The sequence below is a fragment of the Schistocerca americana genome, chromosome 7, assembly GCF_021461395.2.
Source record: "Schistocerca americana isolate TAMUIC-IGC-003095 chromosome 7, iqSchAmer2.1, whole genome shotgun sequence".
NCBI classification, from domain to species: Eukaryota; Metazoa; Arthropoda; class Insecta; order Orthoptera; family Acrididae; genus Schistocerca; species Schistocerca americana.
The window spans coordinates 341,526,576-341,549,014 of record NC_060125.1 but is presented as its reverse complement, the minus strand read 5'-3'; positions in this window follow the sequence as shown (position 1 = coordinate 341,549,014).

Sequence of the window (22,439 nt, the reverse complement as noted above, 5' to 3'; positions counted from 1 at the left end):
AACTTTCTCCTTGGAAAGGCAGTATCTCAGTTGTCAACATCAAGATTACCTCATGTATTAGATATGCGCAAATGCGTTGAATTCTATCACCTAGAAGAACATAAGACACTCACAGATAGTTATAAATTGACCTATGAATGTGCAGTTACAGTGTGGATGCGTGCAAGGACTCCAACACAGCGATTAGATTCATGTGTCAGGAAACTATTTAAGTTGAATGAGCAATATCTTAACTTTTAAAGTCACCAGATAACCAAAACGAATTGCAAAATGATTTAGATAAGATATCTGCATGGTGCTAAAAGTGGCAATTGACCCTGAATAGCCGGCCGCGGTGGTCTAGCGGTTCTTGGCGCTCAGTCCGGAACCGCGGGACTGCTACGGTTGCAGGTTCGAATCCTGCCTCGGGCATGGATGTGTGTGATGTCCTTATGTTAGTTAGGTTTAAGTAGAACTTAGAGTTCTAGGGGACTGATGACCACAGATGTTAAGTCCCATAGTGCTCAGAGCCATTTGAACCATTTTTTGACCCTGAATAAAGAAAAGTGTGAAGTTATTCACATGAGTACTAAAAGAAATTCGCTAAATTTCGATTACGCGGTAAGTCGCACAAATCTGAAGGCTGTAACCTCAGCTAAATACTTAGGGATTACAATTACTAATAACCTAAATTGGAACGATCACATAGATAATGTTGTGGGCAGAGCAAACCAAAGACTGCGATTTATTGGCAGAACATTTAGAAGGTGCAACAGGTCCACTAAAGAGACTGCTAACACGGCGCTTGTCCGCCCTGTTCTGGACTATTGCTGTGCGTTGTAGGATCCTCATCAGGTGGGACTGATGGATGACATCGAAGAAGTACAAAGAAGGGCAGCTCGTTTTGTATTATCGCGAAATAGAGGAGATAGTGCCATCGATATGATACGTGAATTGGAGTGGCAATCATTAAAAGAAAATCGTTTTTCGTTGCGACGGGATCTTCTCAAGAAATTTCAATCGTCAGTTTTCTCCTCCGATTGCGAAAACATTCTGATGGCACCCACCCACATAAGGAAAAATTATCACCACGATAAAATAAGAGAAATCATTGCTCGCACAGAAAAATTAAAGCGTTCGAGAGTGGAACAGCTTGAAGTTGGTCCATTGAACCCTCTACCAGGCACTGTATTGTGAATAGCAGAGTAATCACGTAGATGTAGATGTTAAAGAGGAACAGAAACAGACAGAGAAAAGTTGAAATAAAGACACAAATATATTCAAAAAATGATGTTATTTGATATTGCTACGAAAAATGCAATAAAAGAGATTATAAATGAAGTGGACAAGCAATTTCTTCAAAGGCAAATAGAAAATGTCTTTTCTTATACTATGGCAGGATTTGATCTGAAGACAGCAACAAAACTAAGAAGAGGGATCGAGAAAAAAGATATAGAATAACGCAAGCTTGGTATGAAGAAGAAATGAATTTACCCACGAAAGAAGCTGCAATCATCCTTTCTTCTACTTCATCATCATCATCATGTACATCTGCTTGGCTGATGACAAAGACGAGAGTCGACCATCCAAACCATTAAGTACACCTTCAGCATCATCACTAACAATCCCGAACCACCAAATATACATGTAAACACATTCGAGTCACGTAAGATTGTTAGTGCTTTGGACAGAGTTTTCCAGATCGTGGAGCAGCATTTGTAGCTGGAGCCATTGCACAGGGGCCAAGTCATAATGTTTCTGATTTAACTATCCCTATAAGTTCTACGGTCGCAGGTTCGAATCCTGCCTCGGGCATGGATGTGTGTGATGTCCTTAGGTTAGTAAGGTTTAAGTAGTTCTAAGTTCTAGGGGACTGATGACCTCAGAAGTTAAGTCCCATAGTGCTCAGAGCCTTTTGAACCATTTGAACCTATAAGTTCGATCAGGAGGTCAAGAAGAAAAACTAGGTAAGCAGTTTTAGGAGAGGAAGAGAAAGGTAATAATATGTAATCCACTTCTTTTACATTGGGATATCAAAATGCTTCCTTATACCAGTTACTGAGGGAAAAAGTTTGACCGAATTTCTGTCTTTGTTGCTGGAAATGGACAAGCAAAGCTTTTAGGAGTTTCAAAAATAGAATGGGGAACTGGTGAATCTCAGGCTCAGGCTTGTATAAATCTAATTAAAGAGTCGAATCTGATGTCGAAAATCAAAAGACTTGTGTTCGATACAACAGCTATAAGCAACACGGTGCTTCACATAGGAGTGCGTACAAAGACCCAAGAAATCAGTGCAGAGTTGTTGTGGGCTGCTTACCGTCACCATGATCTGGAAATAATGTTATCAGACGGATTTTCCTCTACTTTTGGTACTTCTACAAGTCCAGAAACAACACTGTTCAAACGTTTTCAACAAAAATGGTCTTCAATTAACTACTCTAATTATTCTGCAGCACTAGACGAACTATTCAACGCTCTAGTAATGGAAAAATTGCGGATGAAATACTGGATTACTTGAGAAATTCTCTACAACAGCCAAGAGATGATTATAAAGAATTATTAGAATTATCTTTCTTGATTATTGGTGGTGAAAGACGTACTAGCGAGGCATTACGAACTCCTGGTCCAACGTATCGTGCTCACTGGGTGGCGAAAGCCATTTATGCATTCAATATATTTCTTTTTAACCTCAATTTAAGCTAAAACAACGAGAAGTCCAGAATATAACTGACTTGGTTTCATTTGTCAGTCTTGTTTGCATCAAAGAGCGGGATTAAGCGCTTATTATTATCAGAAGTCCTTACGATTCGCATTCGGGAGGACGACGGTTCAATCCCGTCTCCGGCCATCCTGATTTAGGTTTTCCGTGATTTCCCTAAATCGCTTCAGGCAAATGCCGGGATGGTTCCTTTGAAAGGGCACGGCCGATTTCCTTCCCCATCCTTCCCTCACCCGAGCTTGCGCTCCGTCTCTAATGACCTCGTTGTCGACGGGACGTTAAACACTAGTCTCCTCCTCCTCCTTACGATGATGTCAGACTTATTGCACAGAATTATCCCATCAAAACTGTAGCTAATTAAGGCTCTTTTCAAGCATTATTGTTATTTCTCTGAGCACTTAGCTGCCACAGCCATCTTTAATGATAGAGTAGAAACAGGGACAAAGGAAAACATGGTGAAAAACTTGCAACGCCCACGACTATCTGATTTCCTCGTTCACTCAAGATAATGGAAGAGTTGGAAGACTTTAAATTAGAGAATCTTGTAACAGAACAGACCACTTGCTTTTTCGATGTGTTGGCTGAAGCAGAAAGATTTAAATCAACATCTTTCTACAGTTATTTCCCACAGAATGCCAGATCATCCAGTATCCAAAGAACTTCGTCACCCCTGCTATCGGATGAAAGTAGTAAATGACACAGAAGAACGCGTTATCTGCCTGATATAAAAGTGCAATGCAACAGTGACTAAAGATGAGGAGTAGAAACAGTTTCTTCTTCGAATTATATCCAAACATCGAGAACAGATCCTTACTTTTTCAAAAGCTGCTATAATGGCAAAATTTCGAAATTTTTTTCTTTTACTGTAAAACTTGTGTGCCCTTGATCGACCTCTGAAAGTAAATATTTCTTGATGAAATTTTGTGTGTATTACTTTTATACATAAATGCACAATATAAGCATTGTGTTGGGGGCAGCTTACAGCGGATCGGCAGATGTCATTTGAAATCTGTCCTACCTGTGTGCCCTGGTTGGAGCCTCAATCACGTGTCTTTGAGTGTTAGAGCAACATGGTTGAGTACAAGTTTGCAGAATACACTGACATGGTCCTTCTGTGCGGCTATGTTCTTGGTAACGGAAGAGCTACTTGTCGCCTTATCCACAACAACCGACTCCATCGCAAGCTCTTTATGGCACAATTACGCAACGGCTTCGAGAAAAGGGTACCTTCTCGTCAGCAGGGGTGACTTGGTGTCCCAAGGAGACGCCGTACACCTGTACTGGAAGAGGCCGTACTGCATCACGTTGAAGAGAAACCGTCAACGAGTACACGAGCAATTGCACGTGCAATGGATATTGCTCCCAGCACCGTCTCGTTTGTTCTGCATGACCCATCACGAGTTATGTATGTAGTTTCTGCGTCGCTGCATCAACGAGCCTTAGTAATGGCACATTCTATTCAGATGAATGCAGATTTACTAGGGATTGTGACTTCAGTTCGCGAAACAGTAATGTTTTAACAGACGAAAACCCATGCACCACCCATGTCCAGGGATACCATCACAGTTGGTATCAATGCGTGGGCAGGTATTTGGGTGGTCATGTGATTGTAACAAACATACTTCCACTCAAGCTCACGGATTACATCTACTTGACTTCCCTAAAGCAAGTATTTGGCGTGTTGTTGAATGCTGTGCCACTGAACGTCCGTCAGGACATGTAATTTCAGCAGACGGCACATCAGCTCACTTTTCACGTCATGTTCGGGAACAGCTTGACCAACGATTCGGATATAAATGGATAGGCTGAGTTGTTTCAGTCGCATGACTATACTGGACTTTTTCCTCGCGGTCGAATGAAGAGTTTGGCTTATGAGCCTCCTGTAGAGACAGAAGAAGACCTGGTGGTGCGAGTTGTGATCGCTGTAGGACAGACTGCAGACGTATGTACCACAACACCATTCATAAGCACAATGTGTGCACCGAACTTGCTGGTCGCCACATCGAACCTTACTTGCAATGATACAGAAAGCTAACCGTCCCTTGAAAAGGGAAAAAAGAGGTTTAAGTTTATCTGTAAGCAACAGTATTTGTGAAAACTGATTAAGTTCCTGGCTCCTGTCACAGCCATGGGAATTCTGAGAACAGGGAATTTTCCGGCTCGTTAAACAGTGGGAGAAGTTGTACTCAGGTCTTTGGAAATTACTTTTGAATAAAGACTTTCATCCACGTAATTTTTCTTTTGAACCCCTCTCATAATTTATATACAACCTGAATAGCAAGGGTACCAATATGTTTTCCTGAGTTACACCTGAATTTATGGCAAATGTAGGTGTCCTCCAAGTAAATACTCCCCAGGAGCGCTATCCGTGAGAGCGAGAAGGTTTGTGCTTCCGTAATGTGGAAGGCCATGCTGGCTGTAGCGTAGCTAACGGGCCAAGCTGGTAGAGCCTTTGTGGGAGGAGTCAGACGAAGTGTGTCTCACAGCACCCTTTCTTCCTTTATTCTGTCCCGATTCTTTCTATCGTTTCGGTTTCGGAGACTTTGCCAATACTGGTCTCCAATCCGTATAAGGAAAGGACACGGAACCAAACCTCGGAATTGTTACTGCAAATGGAAGTGGGTGCGGTGCAACAGGAAATATGCGGCAGTACCTGCAGCCGATCTCACTCCACACATAGTTGTTTGCTGTTCCTGATGAATCAGTCAACAAGGCCGAGAGAATGGCATATTTTCTTGCTTGGTTTAAATCTATAGTCTCTGCAACTCAGTCAACTTATGCTGCCCTCAAAACTTGAAAAACAGGAGCATAAGGCCATGATCTGAGAGCCCACTTTATTCAATTTTTGTAAATTGCGGGTGTTATTTATAAAAGACATAATTATGAGCTACAGGTCCATAAAATTCGTGGAGCTTTTTAATGAGGCCCGCTGCTTTTTGACACTTGTAAGTACTATCTAAACTGAAGTACAGGTGGGAGTTGAGAAGTAGATATTGGTTAGCTGCACAGTCCAGTGTTGTATATATTGAGCGTTGGGATAATTTATAGAGAAAACGAATGATTACAGTTTAGCGGTCCATGTCAATCAGCCTCGGTGCAGCAGCTCAGCCAGACAAGACTGGGGCACGTGATTGGCTGTGGACTTGTCGAAGAATCCACGCCAGCACACATCACTTCGAAAAGACACAGAAACTTTCAAGAAGGGCGCCTGGAGGTGCCTTGCATACACTCTCTCGAACTACACTGTTGGTCATTAAAATCATAGCAACAGTAGGGATAGAAAATAAAGGAATTTTGTAGCATATCAATTCATGTCGGCCATGAGCGCTAGCCCTGCTCACTGTTGTAGTCGCCTCGGTCATTTTCCGAAAAAGGAAGTTATCATTCGGCCTGAACATGGTGGACCGTTCCCTCCCTAATCCTCCTAAAAGGCTGGCAGTCGGAGCTGAATAGTTTGACTTAAAGGACGAGTAAATTCCCCATAACGGATGGTATCCCGACACCTGTTACAGAAAAATTCTTTAAGGTCCTGCCAGGAATCAGTTCATTGCAGAAGCTATATTAGTGGGAATAGGAACTGGCCAATGAAAATACCTACTTTCTGTTCCTGATTCTGGTCGGCTGGAAGGCCTGAATGTAAAATTATTTTGTTCAAGCGGTCTGGCGCCAGTGAAATTGAGGAGTCGGCCTGCAGCCCACGTGGGATGTAAAAAGTTGTGTGTGTCGTCTGGGGCGGAGATTGTCTTTCGTAGCGTTTTTTTTTTTTTTTTTTTTTTTTTTTTTTTTTTTTTTTTTTTTTTTTTTTTTTTCCATGAGTCAGGACAGGTGACCCTTCATGGTCAGCCGAGTTACTTCTTGCAGTTCCAAGCTTTGAGAGAGTCCGGAAGTACGTTCTTATGCGCAAAAGTGGATTTCGGGTGGAACCTTCCGGTATCCTAAGGGAATTTTCAGATATACTACCTACTTTAACTAGAAATATAGTTAGTGGGGTATTTTCAATCGTTAATCAACTAAACGATTACAGTCAATGTTCTGTGTGATCAGCCTTAAATATGCTTAAACTAAAAATAATGAATAAACAGTCTCATAATTTTGCAGTTTTAATAGCAAATATGTGCTCAGTCTTCTTCCTAAAACAATCTCAAGTCAAAATAAACTATAAGTACTGGTAGGTGGAAAATGAGTGCCAGAGGCCTGCCGCACACGACTGCCCTCGATCTCTCCTCGGTCCTTAAGCGGTGTCTCATTGGACTGCGTGCTTTACAAACGCCGGGAACCGTTTGGTCTGCCTCTGCTGCGTGCAGTGTACCCCGGGCCCGCAGGAGTTGTGACGCGACTGTTTCTCCGGAAACAGCAAAACGGGAATTAACAGTCTCTGAACGCGGAATAGTAGCTAAAGCTAGACGCATGGTACATTCCATTTCCGAAACCGTTAGGGAATTCAATATTCCGAGATCCACAGTGTCAAGAGTGTACGAAGACTACCAAATTCCGTCAGGAAAGTGCGGCGAAATTGGCATCAATGGGGTATGGCACCAGATGACACGCGAGTGCTTTTGTTAATAGCACGACGTCGCCTGCAGCGCCTCTCATGGGCTCTTGATCATATCGGTTTGACCCTAGACGACTGAAAATTTGTGGCCTGGTCAGATCAGTCCCGATTTCAGTTGGTGGTCACAATTTTTCACGACTGGTTTGGAAGACATTCTGGATTTGGCCATCCAAATCGCCCGACGTGAAACCCATTGAACACTTATGGGACATAACCGAGACGTCAGTTCGTGACAAAATCCTACACCAGCAACATTTTCACTTTTATGGACATCTGTAGAGGCAGGTTGGCTCAATATTTCTGCAGGGGATTTCCAACGACTTGTTGAGCCCATGCCAAGTCGAGCTGCTGCACTATGCCGGGCAAAAAGATGTCCGACACTATATTAGGAGGTATCCCACGACTTTTGTTACCTCAGTGTAAATGAGAGGATAAAAGAGAGAACGTTGAAAGCATTCTGGACAGTGCAGAAACACGCGGGTTGCCACAGGAGTAAAAGTAGACCACCATTATCAGAGCAATTTGCAGAAGAATGTCTAAGGGCGACGCAGGTCAATAACGCACAGGTCAGATAGCTCTTTGTATTTCCACGCTTGGACATCGAAAGCACGGCGGAGATAGGATTTCCTGTGATGCAAGACCCCTCCCACAAAACATTTTACATCCAAGGAGAAGGGAAAGCCGAGGGAAGTTTTCAGAAGAAGGCACTACAGCGCATAAAAGCAGAAAGTAGAAATTTTCTCTCAAAGCATTGTACGCCACAGATAAACATCTCGAAAATGGAATGGAGCTCGCAATTTTCGGGCGTTGAAGGCATGAGATTACCCTGGACGTCTTGACACTGCAAGAACCATATGTTTTCGTCAGTATGAGAATCACAGGGACTGGCTAACATAAATAAACAAGAGGTTAGACAAAGATGCTCTGACGAAGATCGCCTCTTTGGTCAAGGAGAGGGAGTGAGACGACTTATTTCTGTGTGATATGACAGAATACACATTACTGGTTAACCGAATAGAGCTGAGGACCAATTTTTTCTGTTGGCACTCTGAAGATCTGAATCCCAGTCAACCTGAATACAGTAAGACACACGAAATGTGGCATGCGAGATTTCCTTGTACAAAACATGCAATCAGAAATCACTCCATTCACACTTCATTTTCTACTTCATCTTGGACTTCAGACACTGCCAAGAGCCGCCGACGGCCTGCTGCCACCAGAGCTGATGTATAGAGGGATTTAGAGAAATTTCTGGCTGATTTGCACTTTGCCATTGGGGAAGGTCGTTGGTGCCACCAATTACTGATTCTGCAGCCACTTCAGCCGCCTACAACACTATGATGAGATCGAGGAGCAACTACGAGATGATGTGCAGGAAAATTAGAGTTGTTTCATAACATTTCAGTTACTTCGAGCTTCACTGCGAAGACTTCTTTTTAGCTTAGTGAACAGTCTGCTTTCACCTCTGACACAGGTGTGATGTGTTCTCTTCTGTAGGGCTATTTGCCTTTCAGTTAATATCACGACAATCACTGGGCGCTGCGCGGAGTAGCCGAGCGCTCTGTGGCGTCTTGCCATGGTTCGCGTGGCTCCCCTCGTCGGAGGTTAGAGTCCTCCCTCGGGCATAGGTATGTGTTGTCTTTAGCGTATGTTAGTTTAAGTTAGAGTGAGTGGTGTGTAAGCCTAGGGATCGATGACCTCAGCAGTTTGGTCCCATAGGAACTTACCATAAATTTCCAAAAACAGGGTTGCAAATAATTAACTTATGCTGTTATTAAAATCCTTCACCCAACTTCTTTTTCAGACGTGCCAAGATCTTACTACATTAACATTGCCATTGTTGGTCAAAGATAAGTTAACAACGTCAAAGCAGTGCCCACTTACAGACTGCACATTCGAGCGCAGCCCGTTGGACAAGACCGGCCGTGTTGCCAGCCTCTCGCTTTGCCATCTTGAAGCGTTGGTTACTCGGCGATCCAGCCTACCGCGACTACTGCACACAAGCGACTACTATCGCGAGCTCACAGCGTCACTTCCTCTCGTGTTTCATCTGTACATGCGATAGAATGGAGCCACGCCACACTACAGCAGTGAAGCTGCGAAGACGTGGCCAGAGGATAGCGCCCGCCAACCACTGCCGTTCGCAGCTATCTCTCCGATCGCCGACAAGCAGCACCGGCGCGGAAGAATTGGGCACTGAACACGTCATCACAACCCCAGCAATAGCTGTTGCCAGCCTGTCATGGATGTAGGCAATTTGGATGTGGAACTGTTTGTTGAAGACGCGAAGAAATAGCGGGAAATACTGGAAACGTCTCGCAGAGATTAAGAAGAGAGCCACATGGTTTCAAATGAGTAAAAAGTTTTGTGAGAGATTCCCTGTGAATCAAGTTCACTAGAGACACCATATAGGGTGTTAGGTGTGTAGGTGCTGATATTATTACTAATGACTGAGTACAATGTACTGATCAACGTTTAATTTGCAGACTAATAATTATAGCTATTTCGAGTGGTATATTTTTATGTTAGTTAGCACTTCCTAGTACGCTTGGCACAAGCAAGGCATTAATGCTTATTTTCTTCTGGGCAGCAGGTCAGGTACTGAACTCTGGGGAAAAGATTGCAAAACGATAGTCTATATTGACAGGCATAGTCCAGCTACGACTGTGAAGAAAACATTAGGTAGGCGGCCGCTGTGACCGAGTGGTTCTAGGCGCTTCAGTCTGGAATCGTGCGACCGCTACAATCGCAGGTTCGAATCCTGCCTCGGGCATGGATGTTTGTGATGTCCTTAGGTTAGTTAGGTTTAAGTAGTTCTATGTCTAGGGGACTGATCACCTCAGATATTAAGTCCCATAGTGCTCAGAGCCATTTGAAAGCATTAGGTAGTAAACTGTGTGAAGCCCGCACGGTTAGCCGCGCGGTCTAATACGCTGCTTCCCGGTCCCCAGCACGAATCCGCCTGGCGGATTAGTGTCGAGTTCAGATGTGTTGGCCAGCCTGTGGATGGTTTTTAAGGCGGTTTTCCATCTACCTCGGCGAATGCGAGCTGGTTACTCTTATTCCGCCTCGGTTACACTATGTCGGCGATTGCTGCGCAAACCCAGCTCCACGAACGTGTACACTATAATTAATCTACCATGCAAACATTTGAGGTTACACACGTCTGGTCTGACACATTTCCGGGGAGGGTCCACTAGGGGTCGAACCGCACAATAACCCTGGGTTCGGTGTGGGGTGGCGGTGGGGTGAGGGGAATGCTGTAGCCTGTTGTGGGGACGTGAACCACTGAGGGCTACAGCGAGGACGAAGCCTCTCCGTCGTTTCTAGGTCCCCGGTACGATACACGATACACGATGGAAACTATGCGATCTGTTTGTGGGAAGACTGTTAGATGTAGCGAAAAAACAACTAACACTCTGAAGTGCATACATACGAGTATTACGGTACTAATTATTACGATATCTGTATCTCTACCGCTATCACCTTGTATAAGCAAGTTGCAATATTTCTGGCTTTGCAGCCATCACATTCAACTACTAGAAGCCCTTCCTAGAGCAGGTGAGAAGGCAGCTATGGGGAGATGAAGTAATGTGATGTGAGGTAGCGATGACAGATGGTTTGTTCGGTAACGGTTTCACGAGAAAGACCGCCTATATTGTGGTCGTCCTCCCCAATTGGCTGCGGCGTCCGGAAGAAGAATTCTATTATTAAATATCTTCCTTAGCCCGTCACAAGTCCTGTTGAAAAAGGAGGAGGGGGAGGAGTAACACATTGTTAAAGAACCTTGGTTCACCTGGCCCGGCTGATAGTAACTTGTAAGGGTTCTTTCCAGGATAACGAGGAAGATCTCAGTGGCAGTGAAAGCGGAGAAGCAGATCATCGGAACTGGTAGAAGAGGCAAGTTTTATAATAAAGGTAAAGCATATTTAAAGGTCCAGACACGCCTGTGTGGTAACCACCAGTACTCTGGCCAGCGTCTATTCACCGTGTGAGGTGCAGCTGAACACTGAGCTCCAGGAACTAACAGTCCATGGTTCTATCCAACCAGCGTTAGCTGGAACCTAATTACAAGCAGAATGATTCGTACAAGTAATATTAACATTACCCCAGGTGGTCAGTTCACTCGCCCTGTGGTGACAACGAAGCTATCGGATTCTGCAAAGCTTGGGCTCGTACGACAAAGAAAGTCGGAGTCCTCTGGTACATTTCCACGAAAATCTCATATATATCGCCACTTTTAACATCTAAACACTTATAAATACTGGCAGATTTCAGAATCTTACTACAGAACTCCACAGACAAAAAATTCAAATCCTTGCACTTCAGGAGACTAGATTCACAGATTCGGGAACAACATACTACAACAACTACTGTATCTTTAAAAGCAAAACAGACAAGAAAACATGCTGCGTCCTTTGGCATGGCCCTTAATGTGAATTAGGACATCCTTGAATCTGTTACAAATGTAAATCCGATCATCAACAAACTAATGACCATGCGAATTAAGCACACGAACAAAATATATACCAACATTGGCAACAAAACAGAACTCGAGAAGACAAAAAAATTGTGGAAAACTTCAGGTTGAAATGTCCAAAATTCTGAAAGAGGACATAAAAATTCTTCTTAGTGATTTCAACGCACAAATTGGTAAAGAGAGGAAATATAAAAACACAGTGGGCAATTACCCTGCACACAAATTCACGAACAAGAACAGTGTCAGGTTCATCGAGTTGTGCCAACAAAACAATCTAAAAATCATGTCAACAACGCTTCGAAAGAACACTAAGAAACAAAAAACGTGGCGATCCATAATCCTTCAGGTAGGTGAATTTCAAATAGACCACGCTACGATTTCCCATGATTTCCAAAAAGGAATTCATGTCCGCAGTGGGGCAAATATAGACTCTGAGCACTATCTTACCAGAGTCAAATTTAAATTCACACCAAAAAGGAGACACCGAAGAAAACACCATTAATTACCAAAATCGTTTTGCAAAAAATCCAAGAATCAAAGCAATTAGACAGCTTTCCAAACGAAAACAAGAGGAATGATCCCATTAAAGAAAAAATCCGAGCACCCATCGTGGAATTCCAATTGTGATAATGCAATAAAAGAGAGACAACGAGCCTTCTTAAACTACAACTGTGACAAATCAGAAACCGCACAAAAGAAATTTTTCGAAGTTAGAAAACAAACAGTTAAAACACTTAGACAAACTAATAGAAAGTATCTAAATGAACATCTAAACTCAATTGAAGATGACTTTAGGAACCACAAAACATACGACTTTTACGAAAAGGTTAGGAAATCAAATCATAGGATACACTTTACGAAACCTCTGTTTCAGGAAACAAAATGGAAAATTGGCACTAACTATCAAAGAAAATTGTCAAGAATTATCCAAATATTTCTCACAACTTCTGAATTGCTCACAACCAAGTACTAGATTCCCCAGGTTACAGCTAGAACACACGAATGAAATTTCACTACCGCCAGCTCAAGAAGAAATTTGTAGTCACATTAGAAAGCTCAAAAATAATAAGTCATCGGGGGAAGATTGAACTGCAGCTGAACTAGAGAAGAACCTTAGTCAAAATTCCTTAAAAGAGATTACTCAAAACTTCCAAGAAATTTGCAGCCAGAAAAAATTCCAGAGGATTGGGAATGTGCATAATTCATCCATTGCACAAAAAGGGAGAAAGATCAGATGTAAACAGCTACAGAGACATTTCACTTTCGCCGGTCACTTACAAAATTTTATCCGTGTGTCTTCTAAAGAAGGCACAGGAACAGCTAGAACATACAATTTCAGATTACCAAGCAGGCTTTCGATCTAATCTTTAATCTTAAAAATATTTTAAAAATTAAAGCAAGCAGGTCGAAACCAACCGCCTGCACATTTGTTGATGTTGAAAAAGCATACGATTCTATAGATAGACAATCTCTACACAGTTTTCTAGAAGAACGCAGACTAGACACCAAAACTCGAAAACTGATCTAACAAACACTGTCAGAAACCAAATCAAAAATTAAATTCATAGATGCAGTTTCGGAATCATTCTTAGTCAAAATCAAGGAGTAAAATAAAAAGTAAGATAAGAAGATGGGATCTCGCCAGTATTATTCAACATAGTTTTAGACAAAGTGATGAAAGAATGGGAACGAGAACTAAGAAAACAAAACTTTGGGAAGTCAATCGAACTAGGAGGAGATTAAGGAAAATTGAATGTTGCATACTTGGTGTTTACAGATGACTTAGAGATTCTAACCGACAGTGAATAAACTGCTGTAAAACAAATCGAGGCCCTCAAAGAATGTGGAGAGACGTTTGGCCTGCAAATTTCCTTTGGGAAGACTGAATTCATGTGTATCAAGTTAGATATTCCGAAACTTAAAACAAGTTATGGCGAACTTAACAGAGTTGAACACTTTAAGTACCTTGGTGAAATTATTGAGCCAACAGGACTTGAAAAAATAGCACAAAAAACAGGTTGCAGAAAATCAAGAAAGCGTCCAGACAAAAAATGCCTGTCAAAAGGCACTAAAATCAGACACTGAAACACAGTAATCAAACCGACAGTCACATACGCACGCAAAACACTCTCATTGAATCGAAACCTAGATTTACAAGAAATTAAGAAAGTAGAGAGAAAGATTATTAGAAAAATTCTGGGACCACGTTATACACAAGACTGATACAAACTGCAAACCATCGAGACAACAGAAAAAGTGTCAAACTTCTAAACTGACATCAGGAAGAAACGAATGAAGTTCTATGGACACCTAAACAGATTACCTGGAAACAGACTAACTAAACGTCTATTGGACTATGACAACCTTTAAAGCATTGATACCTTGGGTAACTGAAGTTAAGAAGGATTTGACAAAAGCAAAAATTGACGTAACAAACACATTAGACCGGGATACACTAAGAAGCAAATTGATAAGTGGAAGTTTATTCCAGAGATGGAACCTATGCCATACCGGCCAAAGTGGACCGAAGAAAGAAATGAGGCCTTCGGGTAGAAAATGAAGAAATATTGGGAAAATAAGAAGAGCTCTAAGAAAGACTGAAAATCACCTGCTTATCGTTCTCCATTGGGGATATGATTATAATAATAGGTAATCTAAACAGTGAATTAAATTGCATTTCATATAATATCATCTTTCAATAGCAGGCGATCATTCCATTATTTCAAAAGTGTTCATTACCGGTAGAATAGTAAACAGTTTCTACACAAAAAGGCAGACGAAGTACTTCGGAGCTCTTCGGATCGCGCCTATCTTGGGTGGCGGGCGAAGTAGTTCGGCTCCGCAGTCTCAGAGGACAAACATGTTACGGTGTCAGTTAAGGACATAAACAGCAATCTCTGGTTATTTGGAAATGTAATTGAGAACAGTTTGATAGTAATCACGCATATACACGGTTCATTGTTTTGATTATTTTTTATGAAAGTGTGAAGATTGAAAATTATTTGTGGTTTCCAGAATGACTTGCGATTTTTTGGTTGATTTGGGGAAGGGGACCAGACAGCTAGTCATCGGTCCCATCGCATTAGGGAAGGACGGGGGCCGGCCGGAGTGGCCGAGCGGTTCTAGGCGCTACAGTCTGGAGCCGCGCGACCGCTACGGTCGCAGGTTCGAATCCTGCCTCGGACATGGATGTGTGTGATGTCCTTAGGTTAGTTAGGTTCAAGTAGTTCTAAGTTCTAGGGGACTGATGACCTCAGAAGTTAAGTCCCATAGTGCTCAGAGCCATTTGAACCATTTGAAGGACGGGGAAGGAAGTCGGCCGTGCCCTTTCGAAGAAACTAGCCCAGCATTTGCCTGAAGCGATTTAAGGAAATCAAGGAAAAAATAAATCAGGATGAGCGGAAGCATGCTTGAACGGTCGTCCTCCCAAATGCGAGTCCAGTGTGCTAACCATTGTGGGCACCTCGCTCGGTATTTGGGTTTCACGAAGCGGAATATAATTGTGCAGCTTCTCGTATTCTGCTAATAAAAGGCGAGTAGAAAGTTTCATTATTCATACAATATCAGTACCTCGCTGAGAGTTTATTACAACCTCAAGATAACGGTTTCACGACCAACAACTGTAGAAGATCGGTGAACATTAGTTAGAACTTATGCATTCCACTCAGGGTGGTGAAAGCAAATAGGCATTTCGCGTGTACTGCAATCTTAGTACAAATGAGATCAGTGACACGTCACCTGTGGTAACACAGAGGAGATATGAAGGAGAGAAATTGTCGAGGGAAGGGGTTTATCACATGCAAGTATATATCTCCTGCCTCTTGTGACAGCCAGAGCGAGAGCACCAGCAGCAGCGAGTACTGTTTGTATAAAGCGTTTATTTTGCATTTTGTTTACGGCCTTCCACTAAGGAAGGGATTCTATTTGTGTTTATCTGCTCTGCATAGTAACTAACAGTTCTTGATAAAACTTTACGTAGTTTTCGTGTTAGATTTCTTAGTGTTTTCTTGATCGTTTAGAACAGAAAGCGCCCTAAAACCGTCTTTTGTTTGTTTCGCGGCCGTTAGCCACTAGTCACTTGAATCAGCAGTTGTCTTGTGACAGCCAGAGCGAGAGCACCAGCAGCAGCGAGTACTGTTTGTATAAAGCGTTTTTGTACTTATTTGCTGCGCTTAGCTTTTAAATAGTTTTTCTGGGAAAACCTAGCGTAGTTTTCGCGTCTCGTATTTCAGTGAGTGTTTCTTGATTATCAGAGTAGCTCATCAGAAGATTATCTTGGGAATTTGTCACCGTATAGAGTAGGGTAAACATAGTCATGTGTAGGGACTGTGGTTGTTGTGAGCGGACGCAAGGAGAATTGGCCACTCTTCGGGGGCAGGTGGAGGCTTTGTCTGTTAGGCTCATCGAGCTCGAGGCGCAGGCGTCGGCTCGTAGTGGCGTTGGGGCAGCTGTGGTGAGACCTATGCCTACTTCGGTGGCCTTGGAATCACATGGAACCCCTGATGTCGCTGCGTCTTCCGGCAGTGAGCATCTTACCGGTCAGCCATCACTCCAGGGTGAATGGCGGACAGTGGTGGGCTCGCGCGTGCCTGGCCGAAAGGCGAAGGTGGGATCTGGCCGCGTGGCAGCTGCCTTACCCCTTTCCAACAGGTACGGGGTGCTTCCTAGTGGTGATGACATCGTTTCCGAGCCACCACAGGATGCCTCGCCTGTTGGGCCAGTGGCCGATTCTCCGGCAAGGTCCCGACAGTCACAGAGGGCGGGCCTATTAGTTATAGGGAGCTCCAACGTTAGGCGGGTTATGGAGCCCCTTAGGAAAATAGCGGGTAGGTCGGGGAAGAATGCCAGTGTGCACTCGGTGTGCTTGCCGGAGGGTCTCGTCCGTAATGTGGAGGAGGCCCTTCCGGCAGCTATTGAACGCACTGGGTATGACCGGCTGCAGATAGTAGCACATGTCGGAACGAATGACGCCTGCCGCTTGGGTTCTGAGGCCATCCTTGGTTCCTTCCGGCGGCTGGCTGATTTGGTGAAGACAACCAGCATCGCACGCGGAGTGCAAGCTGAGCTTAATATCTGCAGCATAGTGCCCAGAGTCGATCGCGGTCCTCTGGTTTGGAGCCGTGTGGAGGGTCTAAACCAGAGGCTCAGACGACTCTGCGACTATAATGGTTGCAAATTCATCGACCTCCGTTATTGGGTGGAGAACTGTAGGGCCCCCCTAGACAGGTCAGGCGTGCACTACACGCCGGAAGCAGCTACTAGGGTAGCAGAGTACGTGTGGCGTGCACACGGGGGTTTTTTAGGTTAGAGGGACCCCCCCTTGGGCGAAACGATAAAATACCTGACGGCTTACCAGAGAGGACATTATCATCGTTGATAAAGAACGTCCGTCCTCAGAGACCAAAAACAGGAAAAGTTAACGTAATATTGGTAAACTGCAGGGCAAGGTTCCTGAATTAGTATCTCTTATTGAAGGAAATAGTGCGCATATAGTATTAGGAACGGAAAGTTGGTTAAAACCGGAAGTGAACAGTAACGAAATCCTAGACACAGAATGGAATATATACCGCAAGGATAGGATAAACGCCAATGGTGGAGGAGTATTTATAGCAGTAAAGAATTCAATAATATCCAGTGAAGTTATTAGCGAATGCGAATGTGAAATAATCTGGGTTAAGTTAAGTATCAAAGGTGGGTCAGATATGATAGTCGGATGCTTCTATAGACCACCTGCATCAGCAACCGTAGTAGTTGAGCGCCTCAGAGAGAACCTGCAGAACGTCGTGAAGAAGTTTCGTGATCATACTATTGTAATAGGGGGAGACTTCAATCTACCAGGTATAGAATGGGATAGTCACACAATCAGAACTGGAGCCAGGGACAGAGACTCTTGTGACATTATCCTGGCTGCCTTGTCCGAGAATTACTTCGAGCAGATAGTTAGAGAACCAACTCGTGAAGTTAACGTTTTAGACCTCATAGCAACAAATAGACCGGAACTTTTCGACTCCGTGAATGTAGAAGAGGGTATCAGTGATCATAAGTCAGTGGTTGCACAATGACTACAAGTGTAATAAGAAATGCCAAGAAAGGAAGGAAAATATATTTGCTTAACAAGAGTGATAGGGCACAAATCGCAGAATATCTGAGTGACCACCATCAAACGTTCATTTCTGAGGAAGAGGATGTGGAACAAAAATGGAAAAAATTCAGAAACATCGTCCAGTACGCCTTAGATAAGTTCGTACCGACTAAGGTCCAAAGCGAGGGGAAAGTTCCACCGTGGTATAACAATCATGTACGAAAGGTACTACGGAAACAAAGAAAGCTTCATCATAGGTTTAAGAGTAGTCGAATCATAGCTGATAAGGAAAAGCTGAACGAAGCGAAAAAGAGCGTAAAGAGAGCAATGAGAGAAGCATTCAACGAATTCGAACATAAAACATTGGCAAACAATCTAAACAAGAACCCTAAAAAGTTTTGGTCATATGTAAAATCGGTAAGCGGATCTAAATCCCCTATTCAGTCACTCGTTGACCACGATGGCACCGAAACAGAGGACGACCGAAGAAAGGCAGAAATACTGAATTCAGTGTTCCGAAACTGTTTCACTGCGGAAAATCGTAACACGGTCCCTGACTTCAGCCGTCGCACGGACGCCAAAATGGAAAATATTGAAATAAACGATATCGGAATTGAAAAACAACTGCTATCACTTAGTAGCGGAAAAGCATCCGGACCAGACGAGATACCCTTAAGATTCTACAGTGATTATGCTAAAGAACTTGCCCCCTTTCTATCAGCAATTTATCGTAGATCGCTGGAAGAACGTAAAGTACCTAGCGACTGGAAGAAAGCGCAGGTCGTTCCCATTTTCAAGAAGGGTCATAAATCAGATGCGAATAATTATAGGCCTATTTCGCTTACGTCAATCTGTTGTAGAATAATGGAACATGTTTTGTGTTCTCGTATTATGACGTTCTTAGATAATACAAATCTCCTTCATCATAACCAACATGGATTCCGCAAACAGAGATCATGTGAAACTCAGCTCGCCCTATTTGCCCAAGAAATTCACAGTGCCGTAGACACTGGCGAGCAGATTGATGCCGTATTCCTGGACTTCAGGAAGGCATTTGATACGGTTCCGCACTTACGTTTAGTGAAAAAAATACGAGCTTACGGAATATCGGACCAGGTTTGTGATTGGATTCAGGATTTCCTAGAAGAAAGAACACAACATGTCATTCTTAACGGTTCAAAATCTGCAGATGTAGAGGTAATTTCGGGAGTACCGCAGGGAAGCGTGATAGGACCTTTATTGTTTACAATATACATAAATGACTTAGTTGACAACATCGGTAGCTCCGTGAGGCTATTTGCAGATGACACGGTTGTCTACAAGAAAGTAGCAACATCAGAAGACTCGTACGTACTCCAGGAGGACCTGCAGAGGATTAATGCATGGTGCGACAGCTGGCAGCTTTCCCTAAACGTAGATAAATGTAATATAATGCGCATACATAGGGGCAGAAATCCATTCCAGTACGATTATGCCATAGGTGGTAAATCATTGGAAGCGGTAACGACCGTAAAATACTTAGGAGTTACTATCCGGAGCGATCTGAAGTGGAATGATCACATAAAACAAACAGTGGGAAAAGCAGGCGCCAGGTTGAGATTCATAGGAAGAATTCTAAGAAAATGTGACTCATCGACGAAAGAAGTAGCTTACAAAACGCTTGTTCGTCCGATTCTTGAGTATTGCTCATCAGTATGGGACCCTTACCAGGTTGGATTAATAGAAGAGATAGACATGATCCAGCGAAAAGCAGCGCGATTCGTCATGGGGACATTTAGTCAGCGCGAGAGCGTTACGGAGATGCTGAACAAGCTCCAGTGGCGGACACTTCAAGAAAGGCGTTACGCAATACGGAGAGGTTTATTATCGAAATTACGAGAGAGCACATTCCGGGAAGAGATGGGCAACATATTACTACCGCCCACATATATCTCGCGTAATGATCACAACGAAAAGATCCGAGAAATTAGAGCAAATACGGAGACTTACAAGCAGTCGTTCTTCCCACGCACAATTCGTGAATGGAACAGGGAAGGGGGGATCAGATAGTGGTACAATAAGTACCCTACGCCACACACCGCAAGGTGGCTCGCGGAGTATAGATGTAGATGTAGATGTAGATCTCCATCTCTCCCTGTCTCTCTCTTTTTCAACATGCCGTAAAGTGTCTCTGTTAAACTGTTTTGTGTTTGTGCTCTAGTCGTGCTGTTCTTGGTCGAATGTGGCCAATCAGAACTTAAAATGCACCCAAACTAGCAAATGCTTTGCTACCAGGCGAGAGAAATGCACAAATCATCAGTGGATAATAACAGTTTAACATGATTATATTCTGTTATTTAGACACTTCGCTGTGATCACTGCTTCATTATCCAACAGCCACACTACATCATTCTTCTTCCTACATTCATAATGATGGCCTCCCAATCTAGTGGCGCAGTGCAATCGTCGCTGCGATGTCGCCGTTTGTGTACTGAAACAATTTTTGACGCTCCAAGCAAACGCGCGGCTGTTATTGACGTGCATAGATCTCTACGTTCTACGCCTGTCTGCAAAGACCTGCCTTTATCCTCTTCCTTGTCATTTCTATTTTCTACGCACGGGATGGTTGTCAACGTTTTCATTGGCTGCACAAATTAGCATGCTTAACTTTAGCGCCAGTTTATCCATTTTTTACCTCCAGCTAGTTGCAATACCAACATAGGTATTTTTATAGTTTAGAAGAGTGTATGTGATAGCAATAACAATTACAAAATGTCATCAGTCTTGAGATATTCTGCTAATTGTACATCTGAAATTCCAAATAGCGCAAATGAATCATAGGGCTTGTGCTGCAGGAATTAAAAGCGTAGGAACCTTGTAGGGTGGAATCGCTGATAACCACTGCGTAAAAATCCATTGAGACGTTGTAGGAATTACTTAGTACACGTCATCAAACAATCATAATTTTTCCCCATAAATTTTAATGTTGTAGCTAGACGCAGTGCGCTCCACAGTACAGTGGATGGGATGGAATTGTGGGTGCTGGGAGAAGCGTATACAGCGCAAACAGCTGGTCAGTCAAACCGCTGACGTGATGGGCTGCACGAAAATCAGTTCGCCATCCCGTCGGGCTGGTGTATGGCCCCTTGCAGGCCAGAGGACGAGACACGGTTTGAGCAGGCAGAAACCTGCGCCGTGCACGACTCTACTTAAGTGCACAAGCACTTACGAATGATCATCAGCAGTTTGTCTCAATCCGTGAGGCACTGTAGAGTGGGATAGTATTTACTCAATGACAGGGCTGCACGGTCTGGCGATAAGGAACGGTACGCAACAATCTCTTCTCCCTTTTGTTAGTGAGGAAAATTCTTGTACCACCAGACAGTCCAGCGGATTAATACAGAATAACGCCGTCACACTAAAGTACACCATCGACCATTGGCGCGTGTGTGGATTATCTAGCCGAACCTGTTTGAAAACAGCTTTTGTGACATGGCCCAGTCAGACATTTGCTCTGTTAGTTGATTACTTACTTATTCATCCATAGATATTTACGAAACCATATCAAGTATGTCGTCCCCATTGAAAAAGGAAACAATTTTCTAAGAAATTAAGCAACTCCTGCATAGAGAAATATTAACTCACGTAGCTGTATTTACATATTACAAAGAAGTTTCAAATTTATCTAGAAAAACACTTTTATAGTATTTATTTGTATCACTTCACTGGTCAGTGGCCATACTACACAGCCACAACACACACACACACACACACACACACACACACACACACACACACACCACACCACATCACACACACACTTACATAAATACTCTCACACTCACGCTTTCGGATGGCATCAGAACTCTGACGATATTTCCGCCGCCCTATTGAATTCTTGGTGTTGTCTCATTCGCTCTGTCAAAAAGCTGAGTCAGTGCCTTACCACAATGAATGGGATGTTGAGCTGAAGAAAAGATTATACATTAAGATTAATAGACTATGACAGTTGTGTATTAGTAAATAATTTTAATTTTTGCCATTTCCTACTCTGTGCTATCTAAATACGAGAGCCTTGACTCTGTAATGTGTGTACTATTTAAGAAGTATGTTTTAACAGCATCATAAATATTGAGTTTTCAGTTGTCCATTTAATCTTCTTGGGTAATTCACCGCACAATTTTATTCCGTGCAACAAAATATTGTATTGTGTTTTTTATTTGTTTACTCATGGTGAACTCAAAGTAATACGGTTCTTCTTCCGTGATCTTGAGTCTTGCTGTTTATGAACTAATCACTGGTATTCTTCTTGATATACATAAACAGACTGGTAGACATACTCACATAACGTGACGAGACAGAGCTCTACAGGGAACTCAGTTACTATCTTCAGCTATTATTATAGCAGCCTTTTTCTACAGGTTGAAGACTTGTGTCCTTGTTTTGTGTATGAGACCCTAACTAATGATTCCGTAGCTAAAGATGGAATGGATATAGGAGTAGCATGTAACCACACTGTCAAGTCACATTAATGTGGCCACCTGTCAAAAGAGTGAATAACACCCTTTTTCTGCGCGGATCGCTGCGAGACATGCAGGAAGATACTCAGTAAGATACTGGAAGATACCGACAGGGATGTGAAGCCATG